Source organism: Pelobates fuscus, chromosome 2, assembly GCF_036172605.1.
Source record: "Pelobates fuscus isolate aPelFus1 chromosome 2, aPelFus1.pri, whole genome shotgun sequence".
NCBI lineage: Eukaryota > Metazoa > Chordata > Amphibia > Anura > Pelobatidae > Pelobates > Pelobates fuscus.
In genome coordinates, this window is record NC_086318.1 from 441177833 (window position 1) to 441191353 (window position 13521).

The following is a 13521-nucleotide window of genomic DNA, read 5'->3' on the forward strand; positions in this document are numbered from 1 at the left end:
AGATCAAATCAGCTCAATGAAGTGGTCTGGGTGTCAGGTCTCTCTAGTTTTAACCCTGCAGCTGAAAACAGCAGGTTCAGAGAAACTGCTATGTTTCACTGAGGGTTAATCCATCTCTAGTGGCTGTCTCATTGAAAATCACAGTGAGAAGACGCTGAACGTCCATAGGAAAGCATTGAGTAATGCTTTCCTATATGGGCGGCTTGAATGCGCGCGTGGCTCTTGCCACGCATGTGCATTCGGAGCTGAGAGGCGGATCGGGACGGAGAGATCCCCAGCGCCAAGGGAGCCCGGCGCTGGAGAAAGGTAAGTGCTTTAGACACACACACACACTCTCATGAACAGACGCACACATTTACTGACAGACACACACTCAGTGACAGACGCACACAAACATACTCAGTAACAGACACACACACTAACACTAACACACTCTAAAACTAACACACTCACTAACACAATCACTCACACTAACACACTCACTAACACACTCACTAACACACTCACTAACACACACTCACTAACACACACTCACTCACACTCACTCACTAACACACACACAAACTAACACAAACTAACACTAACACACTCACTAACACACACTAACACACTCACTAACACACTCACTAACACACTCACTAACACAATCACTCACACAATCACTCACACTAACACACTCACTAACACACTCACTAACACACTCACACTAACACACTCACACTAACACACTCACACTAACACACTCACACTAACACACTCACACTAACACTAACACACTACCACTAACACACTCACACTAACACACTAACACTAACACACTCACTAACACACTCTCTCACTAACACACACTAACACAAACTAACACTAACACACTCACTAACACACTCACTAACACTAACACACTCACTAACACTAACACACTCACATTAACACACTCACTAACACACACACACACACTCACTCACTCACTAACACTCACACACTCACTAACACACTCACATTAACACACTCACTAACACACTCACTAACACTAACACACTCACTAACACACTCACTAACACACTCACTAACACTAACACACTCACATTAACACACTCACTAACACTAACACACTCACATTAACACTAACACACTCACTAACACACTCTCTCACTAACACACACACACACTAACACAAACTAACACTAACACACTCACTAACACACTCACTAACACTAACACACTCACTAACACTAACACACTCACTAACACACACACACACACTCACTCACTCACTAACACTCACACACTCACTAACACACTCACATTAACACACTCACTAACACTAACACACTCACTAACACACTCACTAACACTAACACACTCACTAACACACTCACTCACACTCTCACTAACACACTCACTAACAGTAACACACTCACTAACACTAACACACTCACATTAACACACTCACATTAACACACTCACTAACACTCACTAACACTCTCACTAACACTCTCACTAACACTCTCACTAACACACTCACTAACACACTCACTCACTACCACTCTCACTAACACACTCACTCACTACCACTCTCACTAACACACTCACTAACACTAACACACACACACACTCACTAACACACTCACTAACACACTCACTAACACTAACACACTCACTAACACACACTCACACACACTCACTAACACACTCACTAAACACACACACACACGTTTTTTCTGTTTTTTTTTTATTTAATCCCCCCAGCCTCCTTACCTGTGTGAGAGCTGGGGGGATTCCCTGGGGTCCAGTGGTGTTGCTGGTCACCCGGCTGGCGGGCGCGCGAGGGAGCACTGTCCCCTGGGTGCTCCCTCTTCAGCTCCCTCGCGCGCCGCGTACTGATACCGGAGCCGGAAGATGACGTCATCTTCCGGCTCCGGTTTCAGTGCGGTGCGCGAGGGAGCTGAAGAGGGAGCACCCAGGGGACAGTGCTCCCTCGCGCGCCCGCCAGCCGGGTGACAGCAGGGCCAGCCTCGGGGGGCCCGGAGGTGGCCGGCTCCTGGGCCCCCCAGCAGAAGAGGCTGGCCCTGTGGGTACATACCGGGTACCGCGACCCTGGTATGTACGCCACTGCTTAAGGAACTAAGTGTAGAAATAAGTGAACTTCTGTATTTAATCTTTCAAGATTCTTTTCTTTCAGGAAGTGTTCCAGAGGATTGGAGGAAGGTAGATGTGGTTCCTATATTCAAAATGGGTTCAAAATCCTTGCCTGGAAATTATAGACCTGTGAGCTTAACTTCTGTGGCTGGGAAAATATTTGAAAGGTTATTAAGGGATAATATTCAAAAATTCCTTGAGAAGAACATGGTTATCAGCAAATATCAGCACGGTTTTATGAAGCACAGGTCATGTCAAACTAACTTGATTGCGTTCTACGTCTACGAGGAAGTATAGATCAGGGTGTTGCTGTGGATGTGATCTATTTGAATTTTGCCAAGGCATTTGATACAGTTCCACATAGAAGATTAGTGTTCAAACTCAAGGAAATCGATCTAGATGAAAATGCTTGTTCTTGGGTAGAACATTGGCTTAAAAACAGAGTACAAACAGTTGTCATTAATGGTAAGTTTTCAAGCTGGTCAGAGGTGGCAAGTGGCGTCCCTCAGGGTTCTGTTCTGGGACCCCTTCTATTTAACATGTTTATAAATTATCTTGAAAAAAGTCATGTTTCAGTGTTTGCAGATGACACAAAACTCTGTAAAATAATACAATGTGAGCAAGATATTACTTTGCAGACGAAATGTAATGTTGAAAAATGCAAAGTTCTGCACTTCGGCGTAAAGAATACACAAGCAACGTATACCTTAATGGAAGCGAATTAGGGATAACAACACACGAAAAGGACTTGGGAATTGTTATAGACAACAAACTATGCAACAATGTGCAATGTCAATCAGCAGTGGCTAAGGCCAGTAAGGTATTGTCATGCATGAAAAAGGACATTCATTCTCGGGATGAGAATATCATTTTGCCTCTTTATAAATCAATGATAAGACCACATATTGAATATGCTGTGCAATTTTGGGCACCTGTTCTAAAGAAGGATATTATGGCACTAGAAAAAGTGCAGAGGCGGGCTACAAAATTAATAAAAGGAATGGAACATTTCAGCTATGAAGAAAGGTTAACAAAGTTAAACCTATTTAGTTTAGAAAAAGATCGCCTGAGAGGGGATATGGTAACATTATACAAATATATTCGGGGCCAATACAAACCATTGTGTGGAAATCTATTCACAAACCGGACTTTACACAGGACACGAGGTCATGCGTTTAGACTGGAAGAAAGAAGATTTTGTCTAAGGCAAAGGAAAGGTTTTTTTTACTGTAAGAACAATAAGGATGTGGAATTCTCTGCCTGAAGAAGTGGTTTTATCAGAGTCCATACAGATGTTCAAACAGCTACCAGATGCATACTTGCAAAACAGAATATTCAAGGATATAATCTTTCAATGTAGGGTAATAACTGCTTGATCCAAGGATAAATCTGACTGCCATTCTGGGGTCAAGAATGAATTTTTTTCCTAGCTTGTTTCAAAATTAGAAGTGCTTCAAACTGGGTTTTTTTTGCCTTCTTTTAGATCAACAGCAAAAAGCAAATGTGAGGAAGACTGAATTTGATGGACGCAAGTCTCTTTTCATATATGTAACTATGTAAGGAATGGAAATCTAAAGGAAGCGAGAAAAGGAACAGGAATGAAAAATCTAAATGGAGCAAGATCAGATACAGGAATGGAGAATTAAGGGAGAACAGGTGAAGGAATGGAGTATCCAGGTGGAACAGGAACAGATGCAGGAATTTAGAATCTAAAGTAAGCAGGAACGGGTGCAGGAATGTAAAGGAAGTAGCTAATGGTGAAGAACTAGAAATCCAAGGAAAGCAGGAAAGGGTACACAAACTGAGGATTGAAGGGAAGCAGCAACCGGTGCAGTAACAGAATGTTGGGTCTCAGCCACACCATCAGCCAGATAACGATTACTGATTGGAAAGCATTTATTGTAATAGCTAGGTAACGCTGTCATTCTCTTAGCATGTACACAGATCATGCACAGAATGAAGCACAGTTCATGCACTTTGAGAAAAGAACCCCCCAATGCCATTAAGGAATGACCAGCGTCTGCGAGTCTCCATGCTCTACCTGTACCTGTTTATTTATACCGTAGTTGAACATTTGACTTTTTCAACAAAATTAGTTTCAATTAAAAAAGTCACATCCTTCTGTAATTTGAAGAAGAATAAAACAATATCTGAAAACACTGTCAGATAGTTATTCCAGAATCTTAATTGTTTTTATTCCCAGCAATGATTTGATCTAACGAACTGTCCGCACTGATCTCTCTCAGTGTATGATGATGTGAATCGCATGGAGTTTAATGTATTACATGTTATTTGATCACGTCTATTGTAAATATTGTAGGAATTTTTTACAGTAGTAATGTGAGCGAAATGGCATGATGGAATTATTAAATAGAAATGATTCTTTTCAATGTCTGGTACTCCGGGAGCTTAATAAATGTGTGACTTTCTCTCCGTATGATTGTAATGATCTATTATGCTATATATATATGTCATATACCCATAGTTACCGATTAAATAATGTCTGCACACAGCTCCTACACGTGTATATATATATTAATCTGAATTAAACGCAGAGGAGGCCAAGCTGGGTAACACCTGGTATCATTTTATAGATCAAGAAAGGAGAAAAATGAATATCTAATTTGGCAATAAAGGGGTTGAGTTTGTACGTGTCTATGGAATTCTTTTATGATCAGTACTTTAAGGTGTTATTTTTTACTAATGGAACTGCACTATATATCACCAAATTTAATTTTAATAAAGTTATATACATTTATCCTTTTAATCATTTATTAAAGAGACACCACAGACCCCTAAAGCACTTTAAGAAAAACACAAAAATTAGGTGCTCACTATGTACTTTAAGGCAGCATTAAATCTTTCGAGGATTCCCCAAAAATAGATAACGGCGCCTTAAAACACAGTAATGTACAAAAGTGAAGCCAAATATAAATCACATGTACTTACGTTTATTAAAAGTCTATGAAGTCTTTGGATGTTATACAGTACATGTTATCTCAATACCATGTACTCAATATTTTCTTTGAGATATGCACCGTATAACAGCCAGAGACTTCATAGACTTTTAATAAAAGTACGGACATAGGATTTATATTTGGCTTCACATTTGTACATTACTGTGTTCTAAAGCGCCCTTATCTATTCTGTCCCTAAAGCACTTTAACTTGAAGTGCCCAAAAGTGCTCTTTTTTGTTCATTTTACAAAAAATTTAGATTTCAGTAGAAATATAAATGAATTATCCTTGTTACATTCCCCGGGCTGTCAATCAGACAACAAGTCCTGGTTTGTTTAGCTCAGTGGAGATAAACTAAAGAGGCAGCAATTGCCCAGAGCACCTGCCTTGTAAAGACTTCTCATTGATTTTTATTTATTTATAAAATATTTTACCAGGAAGGATTCATTGAAATTTCTCTCGTTTTCAAGTATGTCCTGGTTTCACAAAACATTGAATTTGGCTGCATTAGGAAGTCTTTGATTGGACAGCCACAGAAAGTCTGGGCGGGGTAAGAAGGGGACGGCTTGCAAAGGCACAGACAAGAGATCAGCAGGGTTTGCAAGCTGCTTTTAGATATTACTCTTAATGAAAACATGCCAAGTTAAATGTATGCATGTTTTCATTGGGGATATATCTACTAAATGATATATATATATATATATTGATTTAGGCAGTGCTGTGCCTCCTTAAATTTCTTTTTCGACAATGTCTTTAAGTGACCTGCATCTTAAAATGTAATCTATATAAAGCAGTTTAAAACAATATTATAAATGTATAAGAACTAGAAAGGATGCTTGTCTGGACCTCGTTATAACAAACCATGTTGATCTTTTGACCAACATTCAAGTAGGGGAGCATTTGGGAAATAGTAATCACAATATGGTATTTTTTTAAATAAACTCTAAAAAACAAAAGCACGTGGGGTATACTAAAACGTATGATTTTAAAAAAGCCAATTTCAATAAGATTAGGGCAGCTCTACAACATATCGACTGGCATAAACTCCTTAGTTAAAAAAAACACTGAGGCTAAATGGAAACTATTCAAACAAATATTAGAAAGGTGCATTTCTCAGTTAGTACTATTGGATAATAAGTATAAAATAAACAAATTGAAACCAATGTGGCTTAGTAGAGAAGTAAAACAAGAGATTAAAAATAAGAAAACAGCCTGTGAATCATTTAAATCGGATAAATCAGAGGCATCCTATATTAGATATAAGGAAGCCAATAATGCTTGCAAAACGGCAATTAAAGTGTCTAAACTAGAAAATGAGAAATTAAATGGCAAAAAATGTAAAACCAACCCCAAGAATTTTTTTAAGTACATAAATTCTAAAAAAAAAAAAAAAAAAATGAAAGTGTAGATGGGTCTGGTTAGTTAATGAAGACCATGAAAAGGCAGAAGTTTTAAATAACTATTTTTCTTCGGTATATATTAATCAGGATCCTATGGCAAGAGATATGCAAATGATTTCAGCAAAAAACTTGCAGATAACTTGTGATTGGATAACTCAAGACAAGGTGCTACAGCAGTTTAAAGAAACTTAAAGTAAATAAAGCTCTGGGGCCTGACTGTATTCACCCACGAGTGCTTAAGGAGCTAAGTGGGGAAATAAGTGGACCTCTGGATTTAATTTTTCAAGATTCTTTTGTTTCAGGTATTGTACCAGAGGATTGGATGAAGACAGATGCTGTTCCTATATTTAAAAAGGGTTCAAAATCCTTGCCTGGAAATTATACACCAGTGAGCTTAACTTCTGTGACTGGGAAAATATTTGAAGGGCTATTAAGGGATAATATTCAGGAATTACTTGAGAAGAACTTTCTTACTAGCAATAATCAGCATGCTTTTATGAAACACAGGTCATACCTAACTAACCTGATTGCATTCTACGAAGATGTAAGTAGAAGTATAGATCAGGGTGTTGCAGTGGACGTGATCTACTTGGATTTTGCCAAGGCATTTGATACAGTTCCTCACAATAGGTTAGTCTTCAAACTAAAAGAAATTGGTCTAGATGAATATTCTTGTTCTTGGGTAGAACATTGGCTTCAGGATAGAGTACAATGAGTTGTCATTAATGGTAAATTTTCAAGCTGGACAAAAGTGGTAAGTGGTGTCCCTCAGGGTTCTGTTTTGGGACCGCTTCTATTTAACATATTTATAAATTATCTTGAAATAGGCATTGAAAGCCATGTTTAAGTGTTTGCAGATGACACAAAACTTTGTAAAGTAATAAAATGTGAGCAGGATATTGCTTTGCTGCAGAGGGATTTAAATAGATTGGGGGACTGGGCACTAAAATGGCAGATGAAATTTAATGTAGAGAAATGCAAAGTCACTTCATGGTCCAAAATGCACAAACATTCTGAAACACTAAATGGTAGTGAACTAGGGATAACCACACACGAGAAAGATTTGGGAATTGTTATAGACAACAAATTAGTCAGCAATATGCAATGTCAATCTGCAGTTGCTAAGGCCAGTAAGGTTTTGTCATAGGGGCATAAATTCTAGGGTTGAAAATCTAATTTTGCCTCTTTATAAATCACTGGTAAGAACACACCTTGAATATGCTGTGCAATTTGGGGCACTTGTTCTAAAGAAGGATATCATGGCACTAAAAAAAAGTGCAGAGACGAGCTACAAAATTGATAAAAGGAATGGAGCATTTTAGTTACGAAGAAAGGTTAAAAAATGTAAATCTCTTTAGTTTGGAAAAACAGTGCCTCAGAGGGGATATGATAACATTATACAAATATATTTGGGGCTATTACAAACCATTGTCTGGAAATCTATTCAAAAACAGGGCTATACATGGGATACAAGGTCATGCATTTGCATTTAGACTGGAAGAAATGAGATTTAATCTAAGGCAAGATTTAGGTTTTTTACAGTAAGAGCAATAAGGATATGGAATTCTCTGCCTGAAGAAGTGGTTTTATCAGAGTCCATACAGATGTTTAAACTGCAATTGGATAAATACTTGCAAAAAACATAACATACAGGGATATAATTTCTAATTAGTGGGGTAATAGCTGTTTGATCCAAGGAGATATTGGACTGCCACTTTGGGGTCAAGAAGGAATTTTTTCCTACTTTGTTGCAAAATTGGAAGCGCTTCAGACTGGGTTTTTTGTTTTCTTTTGGATCAACAGCAAAAGCATATGTGAGGAAGGCTGAACTTGATGGACGCAAGTCTCTTTTCAGCTTTGTAACTATGTAACTATGTAACTATGTAACTTACTCCCCTTGGACATTTCCAAATTATATAGTGTTACATCCTGAACTGATATGGCTGCTTAGCCAGTTAGAGCCAGTTAGAGCCAGTTAGAGCCAGTTAGCCAGTCTAAAAAAAAAATCCTTATACACCATTTATAAAAGTTATAAATTTTTATTAAATTTAATAGTTTCAAAAACGAGAAGTGAAAATTTGATGACAGCTGTCCTTTAACCAAACATAGAAACAGTTAATTGCTGTAACAATATAAAATGCAGTTGCATAAAAAATGTACTTAAAGAAAATAATAGTTTCAGCCAATCACATGGCAGAACGTGTATCTCTGATTGAACATCTGTCAGTTCTGAACTGAACTTTTTGTTTTTGAATTGCATTACATTATTTCACTAAACTGTGAAACCTGTAAAACTCAATGATTTTAATTTTTAGGAAGAAAATATCCAAAATAGAAAGATAATCCAACATGGATATTTTTCAGATTTAGCTAATCTGTCCTAAAAAGTGTAATCCCCAGAAATCTCAATTTGGTGAGTAATTTCGGGAGTGAAAGTTTTTTATTAAAACAATAACTATTGAGAACTGATGGCGTCGGCCGGCAATCAGAACCTGATATTCAAGCACATAAGCTGTATGACTCCCAGAATTCACTGTGGGCAACAGGCCGTGTGGACAACAAGCGTGACATAAGGAATCCCAACTTCGCTATAAACACTTCATCCATTTCTAGCTCCAAACCCACCCCCCCAAAAAAAAAATACACAAAAATCACTATCGAACATATTCCCAAGTCCGCAGCACAGGAAAAGCACAGATTTTATTCTACTTTATATCAAGGAATTTTTCTGATGTCAGTTTCTTTATTTTGTAAGATACTGTATCCATATAACAGGAAATATATATATGTCTAAACAAAATCCAAATTGTTACTGCATATTGAAATTCCAGCAGAAGAAGACAACAAAATGTGCTTTGTTAAAATTCTGAGCACAAAGTTTTTTTTTAATTGACTAAACAGCTAGATTGCAGGATGAGCACAGTCATATGGCAATTCCTGTGAGGGTGACGGGAATTTGGCACAATAGTTTGCTAATTGGCGTCCGTGCAGCACATCACTCGGCCCTCTCAAGTGGTGGAAAAGACACTCAAATTGTGCAAGCATTTCATATAAAACCCCACTCTCCCGGATTTCGGTCTCGGATCATTATTTTCAGACTATAAAGCTGCATTCACGTCCTGATGTATATCTGAGCATTAATGGACAAGCCACCGAGATGGGAAGTTAATGAGATTAGGGAGGTGGCATTCCACGCGTAGGATTATACTGTGACTGCCTGCCACTGGTTTAATCACTGGATAATAACTTGTTGGGAGTTAATGATTGACTCGAGTACGTCAAACTAAATGGATTTGAAAAATGTACCACAGCTCGCTGTTTAGGGAGTGAACACTCACAATTTTTTTTAAGTTAATATACTTATTAATTAGGGTGTATTTGATATCTGATGTAAATTAGACACACCAAATTGTATTTATTGTGTCCAGAGGGATATCAGCTACACCTCACTGACGAGGCCCAGGAAAGCCAAAACGATCATCAGAGGTTACTGTATCTCCGAGTGGGGACTACACAGAGGGCAAGCTATGGAGATTTCTCTGAGTTTATGTCCATCCTACGAGTTCTCATATTCACTGTTTTTGTTTAAAATGTAGGAACAATTATTTCCCTTAGTATCTGGGGGTATTCAGAATATTTGCTGCTAAGTATATTTAATTTGTTGCATCTCAGATAACCGCAAAGTATAGATTTATAATGTACCAATCTCCTTCAAAAGGACTAATGTTAATTCTCATGAATTTGAATTCATCTTTGTATCACACATTTTGTTCTACAAATAACATGTTCTGATATTACTGCACTGTGTTAAAAAGGTTATTTAAAAGGTTATACTAAAGTGAGAATTGCCAGGAATTCAAAGTGAATTTGATAGGCATTTCAAGCTTCAGACCAAAATAGCCAAATTTTAATGTGTGTAAACTGAAAAATTGAATATTTAACCCTGTAATAAAATATGTTCATGGGTGGTACTATTGTACTCTTGAGACATTGCAGAATACAAATATGTTCATTTTATTAGACATGTGCAATTCGTTTCATTCCGAATGTACATTCGGATGAATTTCGTGCAATTCGGACATTCAGATGCTTACGGATGTTCAAAGTGCCGAAGTTCGGTAGTTCAGAAGTGCCGAACCAAATTGCCGAAGTTCTGAATTGCTGAAGTTCCAAAGTGCTTCGAATTTCTAAAAAGTGGCAAAACAACCGAGAGGGAGGGAAAATTAAGTGAATGATGACAGGAATCTAGACCAATAAACTAATTCCTGGCAAGGGAGCCCTAGAGGTGTAAGGGGTTGTGGTGGCAGTCCAGGCACTGGGAGCCCTATAGATGTGTAAGTGGTTGTGGTGGCAGTCCTGGCACTGGGAAGCGGGAGCCCTTTAGATGTGTAAGTGGTTGTGGTGGCAGTCCGGGCACTAAAGACAAATTCCAGGTTTTGTTTACATTTTGTTTTGATCAGAACTTGTACAATTGCCTCCGTCCTTAAGGGGTTCATTAATCCACATGAGTGTTTGTTAATTTTTTTATAGATGTTCTCAAAAGAAGTAAAAATAAGTTTTTCATGAGTAATTTAGTTTGTTAATAAAAACCAGCGTTGTAGCAACATAACATGAACACAGGCCACACAGGTGCAGACGTCGGCTTTTGCCATGCCATATTACAGGAGTGGCTAAGCCACAGAGCCGAGTATGCTAAGCCATAATACAGGGGTGGCTAAGCCACAGAGCAGGGTTTGCTAAGCCATAATATAGGGTTTGCTAAGCCATAATACAAGGGTGGCTAGGCTATAATACAGGGTTTGCTAAGCCATAATACAGGGGTGGCTAAGCCACAGAGCAGGGTTTGCCAAGCCACAATACACGGGTGACACTGCAGATGTTTGTGAACCACATTTTCTATGCCGTTATGGACTGGGCATTTTGGTACAGTCATACTGAAACAGCATTTTTGACGTTACCATATTTGAGCAGCCATGTAATGTAGCTAAAGTAAGGTAAGACCTCTAATTGTAATGCCTAATACTAGCCACAAAGTTTAACATTACCCTCTACTTTAAAAACAAACCCTACACTTTAGCCTTAATATCAAACGAATGCCACCCTCTCACCTAACCTTAATATCAAACTCTAACCTCTAACCTTAATATCAAACTCTATCCACTAACATTAATGTCAAACTCTATCCTCTAACCTTAAAACCAAACTCTATCCTCTAACCTTGATATCAAACTCTACCCTCTAACCTTGATATCAAACTCTACCCTCTAACCTTAAAACCAAACTCTACCATGTAACCTTAAAACCAAACTCTATCCTCTAACCTTAAAACCAAACTCTACCCTCTAACCTTAAAACCAAACTCTATCCTCTAACCTTAATATCAAACTCTACCCTCTAACCTTAATATCAAACTCTACCCTCTAACCTTAAAACCAAACTCTATCCTCTAACCTTGATATCAAACTCTATCCTCTAACCCTAATACCAAACTCTACCCTGTAACCTTGATACCAAACTCTATCTTCTAACATTAATACCAAACTCTAGCCTCTAACCTTGATATCAAACTCTATCCTCTAACCTTGATACCAAACTCTATCTTCTATCCTTAATACCAAACTCTAGCCTCTAACCTTAATATCAAACTCTACCCTCTAACCTTAATATCAAACTCTATCCTCTAACCTTAATACTAAACTCTACCCTCTAACCTTAATATCAAACTCTACCCTCTAACCTTAAAACCAAACTCTATCCTCTAACCTTGATATCAAACTCTATCCTCTAACCTTAATACCAAACGCTACCCTTTAACCTTGATACCAAACTCTATCTTCTAACCTTAATACCAAACTCTAGCCTCTAACCTTAATATCAAACTCTACCCTCTAACCTTAATATCAAACTCTATCCTCTAACCTTAATACTAAACTCTACCCTCTAACCTTAATATCAAACTCTACCCTCTAACCTTAATATCAAACTCTACCCTCTAACCTTAATATCAAACTCTACCCTCTAACCGTAAAAACAAACTCTACCGTCTAACCTTAATACGGAACTCTACCGTCTAACCTTAATACGGAACTCTACCGTCTAACCTTAATACGGAACTCTACCGTCTAACCTTAATATTGAACTGTACCCTCTAATCGTAATACCAAACCCTACCCCGTAACCATAATAATAAACTGTAACCTTTAATCCTAATACGAGCCCTATCTTCTAACTGTAATAACAAACTGTACCCTCTAACCTTAATACCGTACCCTACACTCTAATACTAATACTGAATTCAACACTTTAACCTTAATTTTAAACCCTACCTTAAAAAGAATATTCTGGGCACCATAAAATCTACATGACAATGAATTTATTATGGTGCCTGCAAGTGCTGGGAGTCTACCTTTCTTTAAGGGGTTAAGTTTAACCCAGGTGCCTCTTCCTCCATCACAGACCCCAGCTTTACTATGGAAGCATCAAACTGGGCACCAGTCTCAATGGAAAGCCTGTGGTTGGCTAAAATATCTGACAGATTGAACAAAATGAAGATATAGCTTTTATCAATTCCTTAACCAAATCTGAAGACTGTTTTTTCGATATTTATCTGGATAAAATGGTGGTATCATGGGGAATGCAGCTTATCACCGACAGGACATGCCTCTGCCTAATGTTAAATTCCTCTCATTTAGTATTAAAAACACATTTTCTGTTCAACACAAGACTTCCTCACAATTCTGGAAACACTTGAATGGAAAACCTTTAGAAAAGCTGTGTGGACGTCATAGGGGTGATCTGGGAAAGTGCTGTGATTGGAAGAAGGATACAACGTTACCAAAGTAGTGATCATCAGTGGAATATTCCCAATCAATCTGTTGGTTTCCATGATGATTATTCACACTAATTTTTAGATTCACAACACTTTGATAAATGTCCCCCAAAGCCATACCAAGATGGAGGAAATTCATGCCAAACACAGAATATATATATATATATATATATATATATATATATATATATATATA

General features: G+C 37.8%; 1 protein-coding gene across 2 annotated transcripts in view; it reads right to left on the reverse strand.

Annotated features, from left to right (window-relative positions):
* MDGA1 (MAM domain containing glycosylphosphatidylinositol anchor 1) overlaps positions 1 to 13521 on the reverse strand; it is a 391494-nt gene that overhangs the window by 158143 nt on the left and 219830 nt on the right. The gene's annotated exons all lie outside the window — the stretch shown is intronic.